The sequence below is a fragment of the Nestor notabilis genome, unplaced genomic scaffold (assembly GCF_000696875.1).
Source record: "Nestor notabilis isolate BGI_N333 unplaced genomic scaffold, ASM69687v1 scaffold2906, whole genome shotgun sequence".
Lineage (NCBI taxonomy): Eukaryota > Metazoa > Chordata > Aves > Psittaciformes > Psittacidae > Nestor > Nestor notabilis.
Window position 1 is genome coordinate 49,793 of NW_009934058.1, and position 16,826 is coordinate 66,618.

A 16,826-nucleotide genomic window follows, 5' to 3' on the forward strand; every position below is an offset into this window, starting at 1 on the left:
AAGCATGAGAAAGAAACATGATTCAGACCTCTCACTAATGGCTCTGCTGTGACAACCTTAAGAGGAGCTGCAGCAGGGATTCTTTTTCTCTGGGTATGTTACTGGGGTTCTCTTGGCTGTTGTTCATCTGTGCTCCTTCAAGCTAATGACTCTGGTGATAGCCTGGAATAGTCAGGGGCAGGGTATTATTCAGGTTCTCCCATTTAGCACTATCTCTGTGCTGCTTTGTGTCTGTGAAGATGAACCTTTACTCATACAGTCTAACAGGTCTCCTCCTCCTTGCAGCTTTCTCTTGTCCAGTCCTAACGAGCCCTGTTCCCTCGGTCACTTCTTTCAGGACATGTACTCCAGCCTGTGACAATTTTGGTGACTCTCTACTGAACTGACTCCAGTTGATCAGTGAATTTGTTGTACCAGGGGTCCCAAAAATGTATGTGACATTGCATGTCCACAAATCATGTTGATGTAATGCGTACAGATCCAAGGGGGTTAATAATTTCTTTCAGTCAATTTTCCTCGATTAACAGGCCATCCTCCTTTTAATACAGCCAAGGATGCTGTCAGCTGCCTTTGCTGCCAGGGCACACTGCCTGCTGGTATGCAGGTTGCTGACTACCAAGACCTCCATGTCCATTGCCATGGACTATTCCAAATAACCACCACCTCCTTCATGTACTCAGAAATGTGTTCCCGAGGACACATTTCATCATTTCCCCACAAACTGAAGGAAGGCTGAAGGGTAGAACTTTTGGCCTTCTTTTAGAGACAGGTGCAACATTTGTCTTTCGTCAGTGATTGAGGACCTCCCTGGATCGCCACAGCTTTTCAAAGATGATAGTTAGCAGCCTTGCTGTGATATCAGTAAGTTCTCAGCACCCATGGATGAAGGTAATGTGGTTCTATGGAATTGAATAAATCATGCTTTCACAGGTAATACCTGACTTCAACCATATTCTCTACCAGTAGTTCGTCTTCTTGGAGAGGATCTCAGAGACCTGGGAGACCTTGTCAGTGACAAATAAGGCAAAGAAGAAATTGGCTAACTTAACCTGGTGTGTCTTTGCCTTTAAAGTCACCTGCTCCACTGAGCAACAGGCCACATTTTTTTGGTCAGCTGTTCACCACTAATGTGCAAGCAGCACTTTCTTTTAGCCCTTAAAAGTCTCCTGCAACCATGAACTGTGGATGAGCTCTGGCTTTTCTAGAACCATCCCCATATGCCTTGGCAGTGTTTCTGAATTCCTTCACTGTAACCTGTAATCTGCCTGTCATAGAGCTCTGGACATTCAGGTGTTTTGTTTTGATGTGCTCATGGTCTCCCCTGACTCATTGCTGCCCATGTGAATGAGCAGCAAGCGTCCAAGGGCTGGATGAGCCTGGGAAGTCACTCCTCACCATCCTTGATCCAAACCCAGGGGATGCAGCAAATCTCCCTTGACAGGGAGGTGGCTCTTCGTCTTGCCATCTGGCTCTGGGATTCTCTAAGTTAAAGTGATAGACCCGAAGGTAGGGGTTCTGAAATAGTGTCCTGCTTACAAATAATGTGGACAGCTATACCAACCTGTTTTGGTGGACTGATTTGATTCTTGGCTGCTTACTGAAATACGCTTGGAAACAGGATGAACTTAACCTTTGTGACTTCATGGGAGGTCTCAGTTGTTTTTTAGTTTTTGTTCATTGTTATCTAGGCTCACTGATAGTCAAGTGTCTGGTCCTCTTCCTGCTATAAAAGCAGGACCTATCCCTGATACTTCTACTCTTTGGTTTTGCTGTGGGACTACCCTTTGTTTAAATGTCACGGGTGTGGGTTCCTCTGTGGAACTAAAAAGAGTTTGTGTGTGTTCTTGATTATGTGAGACCTCTGGAAGGAAGACTGTGTATTGACAGTACTTGAGTGGGTTTAAAGAGGTTTTCTGGATGGCATGGTAGCGCCGTGACTGACTTGACCAGATTTCTTTCTGCTTTCTGTCCTGTATGTAGCTTTACCCTACAATTTAAATCTCCTTTCAGTGTGCCGCCTAGTACAATGAACGGACCTTGCATGTCTGCATTATATAGTTATAATTTTCTCTCTTTTGTGATTCATGTTCTCTTATTCACATGAATAATTGCCTTTCCTTCTTCTCTACCTTTTTTACAAGATAAATTTTTGGCAATGGTACTTGAAGTGCTACATTTTAAGCATTAAATTAACCTTGGGTATGAGACATAGATCAGCAACACTGTACTAGGAAAGGTTTTCCATTAAATAATTGACAGATTCTTTTAAAGCAGTGTTTAAGCTCTTGAAGGCTATGATACCCACTTTGATTTATAGAATCTGGGTTTGAGCAAAATGATGCATTTAGCTTGAACTTGAATTACTGGTGTAGATACTTATTAGAAATTATTTGAGTTCTGCAACTGTGCGTTTTATTTAAAAATGTTAAGTAGTTTGTGTTGACTTATTCTCTTCTAGAGCTGCTGTGAACAGGAATGTAGGAAATTACTGGTGAAAAGTATTAAAATACACAATTGGAAGAAGTGTTGCACAAGGAAATTTGAATGGGTTTTGAATTGTCCCCAGCGCAGTTGCTCTTGTAAGCATGGTACTGCACTTTGATCATCATCTGGAGATGATATTAGCACGTTTCTGAGCATGGATGCTCTTTGGACATGTCCTGGATGTGATAGTTTTTTTTCAACCCTGGGGAAAAATAGCTTATTAATGAGAAGTTATTTCAAAATACAAATATATCATGCTCATGGGATTCTCCAAATACTGACTGATAACACTCACACAAGTCCAGCAGCCTTGCAAGGCTGGATTTCCGTTTACAAATCTGTACTAATTCTTTCCAAATAGAGTGTATTTGTGCATGTGCTCAAAATTTATTCTCTATTATGGACTCTGTCACTGCCAAGGAGGTCCTGTTGAGCCTATCATTCTAAGATCCCTTCTGGAGCCCTTCTTGTAGATGGGAATTGCGTTAGCAGCGCTGCAGGCCTCTGGCAGAAGATCTGTGAGACAAGAAAGTACAAAATGAAATATGATCCTTTGTAAATAAGAAAATGCAGTTTTAAGTAACTTTAAGCTTGGTGGCTTTGTACATAACAACAAAACTTTCCAAACCTAAAAAGCCCAACCAAAAGATCATAATAAGGATCCTTGTATAAGATAAATTGTTGTAGCTGACATAGTTTTAGAACCTTATGACCTTCGTATAAAATTTATTGTAAGCAAAATAAGGACTGTAGATAAAAAGTGTCTCAAAGTAGCAGATGTTCAGGATGTGCTGTAACTAAGTTAACTGATAAGTAGAAGGATGGGGAGAAATCACTCACTTATGTCAGCAGTGTTACTGAACCAATTAAAATGGTGTAAGCACTTATCTACTGTGCAGACCCCAAAGACTACCAGCACAAGAGTTCAAGGAAAAGATCAGGTGATGAAGAGGAAGATGATGAAGAAACAACCACCAAAGGTCCCAAAGACCACTACCATAATAAAGTGCACATGTGGGAAGAGTGTTCTAGGAATGTGATGTCATGTATAAACAACTCCATGAATATGTATGACTAACGACAATAGCATCGCTGTTTGGTTGATGCTCAGACAGAACATGCTAGGAGGAGCTATCCCCCATGTTCTCTGGCGCCACAATAAAGAATACTGGCTTGTCAACTTAAAACTTTGTTGGCGAGTTCCTAACGAGTTCTATGAATCAATCTGTTAGTAAGGGTATGTAGTGTGGCTTTGCCAATTCACATTTGAGAGAATGCTACCCAGTTTTGGTGGTTTATTAACATTATCTGTTTGGTCCAGAATTCTTGTATGTGGAAGTTGATTCACTATAAAGGATGTTGGAGATGTGGGAATCTTCCCAAGGTCTTCATCAGAAGAGACCAGTACAAGAGTGCATTTGCCCACCCCGAATGCTCCTATTATACTTTGTTCATCAAGCAGTTGTGGTGATTTCTTAGCTGGCCTCCTTCCTTGAATGTTATTAAAAAACTTTTTACTTTTTACAATGAAGTTGAGTATCCATTTAAAGATGCTGTTTGAATTAATTTTCATCCTCTTAATTTCTTGTTTACATCTGACCTGCCATCTTGTATGCCTTTTTGGTTCTCTGCATGTGGGCAAACTTTCAATTTCTTTGAATTCTGACCTTTTCCTTCTGACAACCTTCTTAACTGAGCCAAGCAGGATTTATTATCTTTTTGTTTGTTGGGTCGGGTTTTTTTTCTCCTTTTTTTCCCTTTTGGTGGTGTTTTTATCTGGGCTTCTAATCCAGTATTCTGTATAGGTTTTAGATTGTTTGTAGATGTGATTGTTCCTGCTTTTGGGGCTGTTCTTTTCATCTTTTTCTTGACAATAGCCTTGTTTTTACATTGTTCCATTTCTTTCCATTTTTTATCTAGTGCTTTCTTCACTCATCTGCCCTTTTCTATAGTCACGTGATTGTGTTCTGATCACCACTAAAGAACAGCTCTTCAAATGATTCCACTTGAGCTGGTTCCTAAGCAGCACTTGAGTCTAAATCCAAAATAGCATCTCTCATGTGGATTCCTAACACAGGTTCTTCTAGGAGTTCTGTTTCTGCATTTCATTCTGGTGAATTGCCAGCCCATTCTGCATGTAGGTAATTTAACTCCTTCTATTGCTACCAGTCCAAACCTGACAGTTTCTGTACTCAGCATTTCACAATCACTGTCATTTCCCTGGTGGGAGTCAGTAGTGTGTAGTTTCAGTGCTAAACTGGAATTAGGCTATGGGATTCCTAATCTCAAGGTTTCTTCTATGCTTCTCTTTTCGTATAATATCTTTATACTGTTACACTGCAAAAGTACATAATTCTTTAAATATATTGGAACACACCCACCCATACATGTGGCTCTGTTACTCTTGCAAAATTGATAACTTGGCATTAGTCATCACATTGTTGAAAGACCCTGTTTTCACTCTGTCTTTAGGATGTCTGTTGCAATTGGGGTGGTCATTTGATGTCAAGCTTTTCCTTTGACACCCCTCCCCCCCAGGTCTTCAGATTCAGTAATTTGGCCAGAGCATACCTGCCTTATTGTGGCTGCTGCAGTCCCAGTTCTGGGCTCAGAAAGGAGGACCCAACGTTCCACACACCCACATCTTTCCTCATGGGCTCTCATATAGGTCAAGATCTCTTCCATTCACGTAGAAGATAACCATTGCACCTAACTGGGCTGCACATCTGGGCTGCCTGCTACGCTAAGCAGCTAGTTCCTGCTTGCACACCCTGTCCATTTTATATTTGTGAGTGTAAACTGAGTAAGGTCTGATGGAAGCCTGCTGTATCACCTCCCTTCGAACAACTGAGTATCTGTCATTTAGAGAGGAAACTTTAAAGAAGTATCATCTTGTTGCCTGTGTTTATCAGAACTTTCTTCATTTAACTGTTAGAAATCAAAGGTAGAAAGACTGGAAGGTTAAAACAATAACTGCAAGAAATTTTGAAAAGCTTTTCAAGGATGATGCTTAGAATTCTGATGCTTAAAAGCTGTTGCACTGTTTTTATGCTCAGAACTACTGCTGTAAATTCATGATGCAAAAATTAGCCTGTCAAAAATTATACATGAAGAAGGCACACTTAAAAAAACTACACTAGAATACCACACTCTGAACAGTTCAGAACCAAGGTGCCTTTCTGCTGATTGACTGAAACCAGCAGAATCTGCCTGGTCCATAAGTGGATTCTGTTTACCTTACTATATATTGTTTAACAAGTATATTTTATCTACAGATTTGTTTTAACAGCTGTCTTGTTGAAGATAATTTGTATTCCTCCAATGGGGTTTGGCTAATATTTTCTTGAGAACTTTTTCGATGTGGGATTGAAAAGCTGTTTCATTTTGTAAAAAGAAAAGGCATGGCACCATACTTCTTTTTCAGCATTCTTCACTTCCCATCGATTTAAGGAGGACTAGGAGCAAAGGACAGGGCTTCAAAAAAGCCTTTATTTCTGTACTGCGTGGTAGCCTTGGCTGTTTCTCTAAAGGTTTGTGCAGTCCTGTGTATGTCAGAGTTACAAACACAGAGCAAGTAATCACAGAGATGCCAGATGCAGTTTGAAATACAGTAATGTAATCCTTTATATAACTCATAAGTGTGAGTTATGGCATTGTTTCTGTCTGGAACTCCATCCATCTTTTTGTCTTGCTGCTGTGAAAAAGTAGTACTGGTTTAATCGGGACCTCAGCTTTCTGTTACAAAAAGGGTATGAAACACAGGTAAGTATTAAATTTCATAGAACTACACAAAGGAAAGCAAACAATATGTACTTTTCTACCACTGAGTTTTATAATTGCATCTGAGGCCTTGAGAGTAAGCAGCTGTGTAATTTTTGATACTGTTGTAATATTTCGTATAGGAGTGTGATGGATGCCTTGTTCTTTATCAGCCCTGTTGTTCAGATATGTTGCTGGATATCTTGAATCATACTTCACTGTTAACTATACGCATGTGTGTAATGACATCTACCTTTTGAGTACGATGCTGCTATGAGTTTTCTAATATTGGGTTGTCATACTTCTGCGAATATTGCATTTTAAATAGTTAAAAACTAATTTAGTAAAAATCTCTGGGACTGTTTGCTAATGCAAGATGTTAAGCAGCAGGAGTCAGAGGCAGTAGTCTTACCTTAATGCTTGGAAAATAAATATAAACAAATGTTTGTCATTATCCAGTTGGAAATTTGGAAGCAATACAACCTATCAGTGGGACTCTACTTGAAGCATTCATGCAGTATCTGATAACAGTAGGCTTTGTCGCTCATTCTTTGTGCAACTGTTACATGGTAGCTGATAGCCTATTTTTCTTGTATTCTCCCCTTGTTTTTCATCCTGTCTTACTGGATAGAATCTGCTGAGATTCTTACAGAACTTTGTTGCCCTACAGTTTCTGAAGCAGAAGAAGAGAGAGAACACAGAGGCTGTGGATAGATGAATTTCGTATCACCCAACCTCTCCTCACTGCAGACTATTTTAGATGACTATACTTCAACCCAATTCTTTTTCCTTTTTCTGATACCCATTCTTTGTTTGCTGGAGCAGTTGTTTGAGCATAGAAGTCTTCCTGAGCCCATACTACCATGGAAACAAGCTCCATTGGCTTGATACTGTGGTGATTTAGATGGCTTGCTTAAGATCCTGAAAGTATGAAGCTCTTGTGCAGTGTTTGCAAGAGCCCATTACAACATGAGTTACATTAAAACATTGCTCGTTTTTCTTGGCTATGTAAACAACACATATGAAGATAGCAATTCCTCTGGTCCAAAAGAGGGGATATTCATCTATGTGGTTGCTGCGCTCTCAGTAAATGCATTTTCACCACCCCTTTGCAAGCCTCTCTCTGTTCTCTCTACCTTTCATAGGAACTGTTGCTACTTTCCTGCATAGAAATGCTTCTGTAATGGCCATTATTCCTTTGCTGAGTCTGCTTGCCACCATCCCAAAAGTCAAATAATCAGAATAGGGCTACTCTTTGTGCCCGAAAGGAACAGACATCTCATCTCTCTTAGCTGTTCATGCAGTGCAGTAAGTGAAGCTGCCGATACCTATTTCTAGACAGGAGTTAAGGGGCTGCTGTGACCAGCATGCCATTCTGAATTCAAATTGTTCCACTATTCCAAGGGCACCAGATCTGCTGAACAAATTATACGTTTTCCTGGGATTAAGCAGCAAAAAGCAGTGAGGTTGATCTTCCTGCTAAGACATACTCAGGTATTCATAAGGGATTTCCTCTTCTGGGATTCCGTCAAGAGAAGAATGGCAGTTGAAAAGGGCAGCTGATAAAAAGTGATGAGCACAGAGCATCTTAGGGTGAGCTCCTAACAGCACCCAGAGGAGCATGAACAGCACTCATATAAATGTGAACATAGATGGCCTAGTGCTTTTACCATCTTCATCAGATCTGGACTGAAGTTTTCACTAGTGAGGAGGTTTATACGCTTTGCTTCTCTAGATTCACAAGTGTATCACTTTGGCAGATTTCTAAAATATTATCACAGGCTGTTTCATCTAGTATCCATGCCTGGGCTTTGCTCAAGGACCTTAACAAGTTGTCAGCTGAGACCTTGGGCTTTGCCAGATGTGGATCTTCTCCTACTCACCAGCTAGTCCAGCTTGAATTTTAGCAAATCTCACTCAACTTGCACACAGAATTGATGTCCCTGGTGAAGCACCCAGAGACCCGGTGCTTCCAGCTGCTTGCACAAAGAACTAAAGACCCTTGTGGCTGACAGTCTGCTCTTAGTTGCTGACACTTAGAGCACCCTCAGACATGGAGAGCAGGGTGAGATCTCACACAGAATAGTTAAGGTTAGGATTTAATGAAGAGAGAGTGTAAACTGTGGTGGTCAAGCCCAGGGCCAGTCAGAAAAGGGTACTGACTTGCATAGACACAGCTAATACCATTTATTCCCCATTCTGGTTATTTTCTCATACTTTTCCTCATGCTCTTTGATCTCTTCCTTTCTCCACTCCTATGTCCTCCTAAATGAACAACCCGTCCTTAATTACCTTTTCCCCATTGGTCATGGTTTTACTATATCTGCATCCAGATTTGGTATTTCTGATACTGTCATCTAGGTCATCTGGGTGATGTGACATTACCTGGGTCCTGTTGGCTTTTTAAGATCCTGGTCCCCAAATGATTCCTCTGATTACCTCTGGAATTTGACCATTTCTCACAAAACTCCCCCTTCATTGTGTGAAATCCCTCTATCCTTCACAGCACTGTGTATATTTTTCTTCAGCTTTTCACTCTGTTCTTTATGTTCGGCAGTTTCTAATGTTGTGTCCAGTATTTTTTCATGGTTTGTTCAGTTAATTAAACATCAATCCAGTGCCCAGTCCTGTACTTGCAGACCTCAACAGAAGCACTGTAAGTTTGATAGCTAACGTAATTTTTTTTCTACAATGTTCTGCCTCTCAAAGATCCAGAGAAACTGATAAACTTTGTGGAAAGATGTCACTGCTTCTGAATCATCTCTAGTAAAAGCAATATGACTGTGTAGAATCAAGAGTATATTTCATCATTTAAATAAGAATTGGCACTGTTGTGAGGAAAATAACTCAAGTCCAATAGTAAACAATAATATGCTTAGGCACATAGACTGAAAAAAATAAAATGCAACATAAAATTACAGGAACAAAATGCGTGTTCTGACTGTCAAGTCAGTTTTCAAACAACCTTTTTCTCTTCTAAGATTTTTTTCCCTTCAGATAAAAGATACATTTGATGCAAGAATATGATTCAGAAGAATCCAGGAGATATTGCATTTTTCTGTGCATATAATTGTCAGCAAAATAAATTGTTGCCCTGAGTCTCACAATTTTGCGTGCTTTGATGGATTCTGTAAAGCTTCCTCTAACCTTGCTCTTGTATCTTCTCTCTAAAACCTTTACTCTCAAGCAGTTACTTCTTGCAGAATCCAGCTGTTCTGCTTGAGATAGAAATAAAATATTTTGTTTTGAAATTAAGAGTCCTTTTTTTTTTTTCTTGGGAGAGGATTTAAGGAAGGGGTTAAGAAGAAGATGGAGCAACCAGAAGGCCCTTGGCTTAGCATCCTTTCAGACATCTTTAAAGCTGTTAAGAATAAACAGAAATGCTCTACTTCTAGTTTTGCCATCAAATTTTTCAGTCCATCTCAAGCTTTTCCTGCTCTGTGTTTGCAGTGGTTTTGGATATCAGATCTGTATTGATCACTATCATCTCATACCAAATCATTACTATTCTGGTTTTTTTATATAGTTACACTGATGCATTGGCACAGTCAAGCAGTTTTCTTCCTAATGTCGTTGTATTGTCCCTTTTTCTAAGGGAAAATATCTCGGAGATCTGCATGTCTTTGGAGCACAGTTGTGTCTCAGGTAAATGACTGTGTTCCCCCTCACCCCCCATCTCTGCAGTATGGCTGTTTGAGAGCAATACTCTGCATGCTGCAAAACACTCTCTTCTCCTAAAATGTGCAACCAGCATCTAACTATTAAGGCATTCACCTGCTGTGGGCAACATGCTTGCTGTTTTCTTTTTCTCAGCACTGAGCAAACTGCAGAAGGTTTTGCGTATGTCCTTGAAAAGCTTTTCCTACTGTACTTTTCAAAGGCTTGACATCTCCTTCCTTTCCTTTTCTCCCACAATTTGCAGCCCACTGTGTGCATCCGTTGAAATTGAAGTGTAGGCTATCCCACACCTCATAGTACCTTCTGTCCTCTTCTTCATAGGCAGACTGAAGAGGATTGCTTTGTCAATTGTGATAAGTATTGCTTTGCAAAAACACGGTGTTTGTTTTTTTTCTCCTCTAAGCTGGAGTGCATCATCATTAATGGCATCAAATTGTATGCTTGAAATGTATTGTTTTATTGGGAATTAGAAAAGGCAGGAAGAGGAGGAAAATTAGGAAGACAGCATATAGCTGCATGCAGACAGTATTTATGTAAATGGAGTAGTTTCTGAAAACCAGGTCATGAATGAACTGGGAATTTCTTATAAATCCCAGATGAAATGCTTCGGATTTTTAGCTATTGCTTCTCTCCTTTCTTCTGTGTTACACTGAAGCTATAGAGTTAAATCTTAAATTAGCAATTTTCTAGGGCTTCTCCGTGATAAATACTGTAATGCTGATGGTCTGCAAAATAAGTGGTAGTTTACTGCTTTGATCTTAACTAATTAACTGACTTCAAAACGCACATCAAAATATTTGAGGATGTTCAGTTTATTGTAAAATGGAGACCCAGATGAGTAAGTGTTTGTTAAATACTAACAAATCAGAGTTTAGGCAAGTAATTTTAGGCTTTAATATGGAAAAGGTAGACAAGTAAAACGATTTATAAAAACACAAAGTAGAACATAAAGGATTTTCTAATTACTCAATGCAATCTTACTTTACAACACTAGGGTGAGCTCACGACTCGTGATTCCTTTTTTTCCAGACCTTGTTTGGAGAGCTAACCCTCCTCATGTTCTCCTAACCATAAATAAAAGAAAAACTTTAAGCAAAATATTGCCTTTTACTTCATATTGTAGCAATTTGTGTGTGTGTTTGGAGGAGGAGTCTTATTAATTGAAGTTGAAATGTAATTTAATACAAGACCTAAATAATATTCTCAATAATGAATTAGTAAAACTCTATTTTTTGCAGATCTTCGTCCACTGCTTATCCAAAAATTTTTCCTTTTTAGCCACTAACAGTTCCAGTGTTTTGGAACCCATTTAACATAAGCTTTTTTCTTCTTTTTTTTCCTCCTCTGAGAGCAGCACAAGATTTTTGGTGTAATGTTAGGATTTTTATCATGCATTTCTTGAATATTTTCACTGTCGTAGTGGTCCCAACTATTCTAAATTTCCATTGAGGTATTCGGGAGCATTTGGGTAAATGAACCACAAACAGTAGCAGCATTTCCGTTCCTTGATTGGATGAGCAGTTCTGGCATGAATAACATATTTCTGTGTGTACAGATAGCCTTTGGAGCCTCAGCTATGCACCCATGAGATCTTGAAACTACTTTCTTACGAGTATTTCTGCTAAAAAAGGAATGTTTGGTTATCTTCTGAGAGCCAGTGTCTGTCCCAAGCTCCTGCGGGAATTTAAGCTTAGTTGCATTTGTTACACTGTAATTTGAATCACTTCCAGTCCAGCAACTTGCAAAGTTGTTCTGGTCTTGTACCGCGACTATGTGAAATCTGCAGAAACTACATAATAATTGAAAATAGTTAATGTTTGGGTTGAAAAATAAGGCTGAAGTTAGCCATAGGTTTGCAGGCATTTAAGGTCATGTATATGCATATGTTAGAAACAATCATATAGTTTCTCTGGCTTCTGTCCTGGCCAGTTTTTCAGTCCTCAGCACTGCTGCCATCAAGTACAAGACAAGTGTACTGCATATTTACACCACAATCCTAGATTATGGCAAGATCTCAAATAATCTTCTTAAATATGTTTGACTCAGAATTGGATAAGCTGATCCAAACCCTACTTGCAGGGTTTGGAGTCTAACTTTTGGAGGCAATTCCATAATTTGGATAACCAACAGGATAAATTAATGATCTTTTTTCATAGAATCATAGAATCACAGAATCACAGAATGGATTGGGTGAGAATGGACCTTAGAGATCATCTAGTTCCAACCATATGCCATGGGCACAGACACCTTCCACTAGACCAGGTTGCTCCAAGCCCTGTCCAGCCTGGCCTCGAACACTGCCCGGGATGGGGCAGCCCTAGATTATCTGGGCAACCTGTGCCAGTGTCTCACCAACCTCACAGTGAAGAATTTCTTCCTAATGTCTAATCTAAATCTCCTCTTTTTCAGTTTTAGGCCATTACTTCTTGTCCGATCAGTACAGGCCATTGTCAAAAATCCCTCTCCAGATTTTTTGTTGACCTCCTTAGTCACTGGAGCTGCTCTAAGGTCTCCCCGGAGCCTTCTTTTCTCCAGGCTGAACAACCCCAACTCTCTCAGCCTGTCTGCATAGCAGAGGTGTTCCAATCTTTGGATCATCTTCATGGACCTCCTCTGGACTTGCTCCAACAGGTCTACATCCTTCTTATGTTGGGGGTCTCAGAGCTGGATACAGGACTGTAGGGGGGGTCTCACAAGAGCAGAGTAGAGGGAGAGAATCCCCTCCCTCGACCTGCTGGTCATGCTGCTGGTGGTGCAGCCCAGGACACTGTTGGCTTTCAAGGCTGCAAGTGCACACTGCAGGGTCATGGTTTTTAGACTAGATCTATCCAAGCCATACAGGATATTTCAAAAGAAGGTGCAAGAAAATTTACAGTGGACAGATCTGTTAAAACCTGAATGGCACCCAGAAGACCTTGATTGGATTCTCTCTTGTATTAACAACAGTTCTGGTGGTGGGGAAATCCATCCATGCCTAAAAGGGTTTAAAAACAAAGATTCACAGAAATTCAGGAAGGACCGAGTCTAGCAAAGTCCATGAATGACAGGGGGGTTTAGTTGGAGAAGAAGAAAGTTATGCCTTATCTGCATCTCACATTCATCAGCCTGGGTCACACAGGTTTTGCTGCACAAGTGAGCCTCAAGAAGAGATGATTTGTTTGAATGTTACAATTTTACCAGTTACTTTCCCCGTATTTTGGATCAGACTACAGGAGAAAGTGTCAGACTGAGAGAGAAAGTATTAGTGGATCTTCAGCTTTCAATAGTGATAGAGGCTTCACAGAGCCAGTCTGTAAGTGCAGGAGGTCAGAGCATAATGCTGCATACTTGCTTCCGAAAGAGGTGTCTGTAGGCTTTGTATTTTCTCCTGTTGTTTGTGGATGTTCTCAAAGTTTAATCCTTTATTTTTTGAGACCTAAGCCCTTGTGTTTGTGCATGAGCAATTATCTATTTACTCCAGCGTGGATAAGGGGCTATAAGGTTATAGTTGTTGCTGACATATCTTTGAATGTCAGTTCTTTCGATTACTCTGTTTTTCAGGGCATTTGTTTTCTTATAACAATGATGTTCCTGTTTTAAACAACTGTTCTTATTAGTGTTATGTTGTTTAACAACAATGTCTAAGTATTGGAGCCTCTGCTTCCCCAGCATTCATCCAGATGTGTGGGGAGGTTTTGTTTGTGATTCAGGGTTGTTTAGTGAAAACCTTCATAGATGTGGTGTTGGATTGGAAAGTGGGGTAGGGATTAAATAATTCCTTACACCAAGAACATTCACTTGAAATTAGGTACAGTGGAATTCAGGAGAATGTGGGGGAAGTAAAAAATATTTTTAATTGAAATTCTGTAGAAAAAGTAAGGCCAAATCTTTCTACTTCAGACAGTCTGTAATTTACATTTAAACTACAATTAAAACTTTCAGATGTTAAGAGTGTTCATCTTCTATAATATCAAACTGGTATTTTGACTCCAATGTCAGTTTTGTTCTTCCCTCCTGTAACAGACAGTCCCTGAACTTTGAATCTCTTTCAAAATTCAGAGGTATTTAAAATTTGGATTTAAAATGTTTTGTGCTTGAGGGCTGTTCCTGCTTCACGTGTTCATCTAATTTGAATGAAGATCTTGAGGTCTGTCCATCCATCAAAGGTATTGGAGTTCTGGAGAAACAATAAAATTTGTCACTGGGGGAAGGGTAAAATTCCAATGGAAATTGTATCCTGTCTCTACAGCAGCCCTAGCAAGCATTTATCATTCTGTTTCCGTTCTTACTGAAGGCATGCCTTTGATACTAAAAGCTCGTTATAAATTACAAAGGTCCATAAGGTAGCTTTGAAACATTTGTGGCTCTGAAATATTCTTGTGCTCTCTTTAGGATCATCACTCAAACTTAATCAAAAACATCTACAGTCTTATGTTCATGTTTTTTGGTAGAAGCTAATTATAGATACTAAAACTCGCTGAAATGGAGGAACTTTTTTTTTTTTTTTTTTTTTGGTGGAGGCATAAAGCCAAGATCATCATTACAAGGTTGCACAGTTTGTTGCCTGCGTAGGCCTGGGGAGCAGATGGAGGGAGGTGTAGGGACTCTCTCAAGTAGAACTGGCTGGGAAACAGGACATCTGCTTTGTGAAAAATAGGGACGCTTTGAAATATGTGTGGATGCTAGTGTGGAGCTAGGCATGGTGCTTCCATGATAGATTTGGAGAGAAAGCAGTCTTCCTGCAATGGCAGGCTTCATAGTTGAAGACAAGCTCTCAGTGATGTCAGATGTATTTGCAGTGAGATTTGAGCCCTGGTGTTATATCTGAAAGATATAATATGAGGGGAAGGGAATAAGGAGAAGTACGTTTGCCTGTGTAACTTGTTTTAAAGCTTTTTTAGTCATTCTTCCTCATTTTCTATCAATTTAGGACAATGGACAATGATTTTAAGCCTATAATATCACTGGAGAACTGCTCTACCCAGGTATTTAATGAATTTTGTTTTGTCACTTTCACCTCATTTACACTCACTTGATGCTGAAGGGACTTCTGTGATCCCAGCACTAGAGCTCCTGTTCACATGGTTTCAGCTTGACAGGGTGAAGTGATCTTGCTTGAGTGAACCTTGCCTCTACTTAGAAAGCTTGTTAGAAATACAGAATTGCAGAATCATGTCTCTGCTTATTAGAATTAGAGATCCATTTAGATTGGAAGGGATCTCTGGAGGTCTCCAGTCCAACCTCTGCCCCATGCAGGATTCACTTCAAAGTCAGATCATGTGGCTTGAGGTTTTCATGAGCTAAGTGCTGAAAATCCCCAAGGACAGAGATTCCACAAACGCTTCAGGTACCTGTCCCAATGTTGTACCACTCTTACGCTGAAAAAATCTGTTCCTCCTTGTCCTCCTAAAATTTCCCTTGCAGCAGTTTGTGTCTGTTGCCTCTTGTCCTTTCAGTGTGCACCTCTGAGGATAGTTTGGCTTTATCTTCCCTGTAACCTTCCACTAGATAGCTGAAGGTAGAAATTTTATTTCCTTGCAATAACCTTTCTTATTTGATGCAATTGGAGCAGAAAAGGAGGATGAATACAGCCAAAGGAAAACTCATTTTAAGATGACCACATATTCATGGACATTTTTGATTGCTGACCCTACTCACCCAACAGAATAAACTTCATCAGCATGCCCGTATGCCCCAGGCTAATTCCTCTAAGCAACACATATAAGGGAGTGGAATTTTCCTGCCTTTTATTTTAAATGTTCTAAATTAGATAATTACTTACAGCCCTGACAGATTTACAAGAGTAATTGCCTAATTTTATGATGCAGCACTACTGAAAACAAAGAATACTTGATCTAAATCATGCCTCGAAAAGGAAAGTCTTGTGGAATGTGTTTGAATAACAGCTGAGAAATACACTATCGAATGTCCAGCTGGTTACTGGGGACAAAGCTAGTTTAGTGTCTGTCGAAGCCAACTCCTGGGAAGCAGCACATAGAAACTATAGATGCATGAAGCCTGAGACCCCTTGATATGTAGAGAAGGAAATGGAGGAAGCAAAGGACTAGCGAGTGTACACAAGTAAGAGAATCCAGAAAAATCATTTATAGGCCTTGATGAATCCTTCATGCTAGTCAGTAAACTGAGATCCATTTAGATCAGTCTTTTTTCTTTTTTTTTCCCTACTTTCAGTCATTCAAAACAACTCCACTTGTTCCAGCAGTGTCAACCCTGAGATGAATTTGATCTACTGTAGCTAGTGAAAGGCACTTCATCCTCTCTCATGTTGACTGGCAGCACGTTTCGACTATTAAAGTGCTAGGGTACTGTAGTAGAAGTGCCTGGAATGGGGAAAAAGAATACAAAATGTTAGGAAATTTGTCTCAAGCATTTTTCTGGCTCTCCTCCCAACTGTACAATGTCATGATGGCAGTTGTAAATCAAGCAGCAGGTTTTGGGCCTATATGTCCCTTCCTGAGAAACTGGATATGCAAGTGAGAAGTCCCAGTTACTCCTTACCTGTGGCATTTTGTCCCCTTGCAATGATATCAAGCCAGAATAGAACTCAGCTAACTGTCTTTGGTACTGCTTTCAACACATCAAAATGGATTATGGAGCCAGGGCGTTTTAGCTATGAGTGACTTCAGAGGCACTTTTTCATGTTCTTTGGAGAACTGAGATGCTTGGAGAACTGCTGGGCTCTTCTGCACGTCCACTAAATCTGCACCAAATGCAGCCTGCCTTCAAAATAGGAGGTCTTTTATACTAAGAGTTTCTACCCTGAGGGCAAGATCATGTAATAACTGTGCAAGTGCTGGAGTTTCTCTGCAGAGTGAATCCAATGGACTTAGTACACTGTAATACAAGAGATATGGAGCTGGATGGATTTCTTATGGTAACAGTGCTCATTTGACTTCAAACTAGGT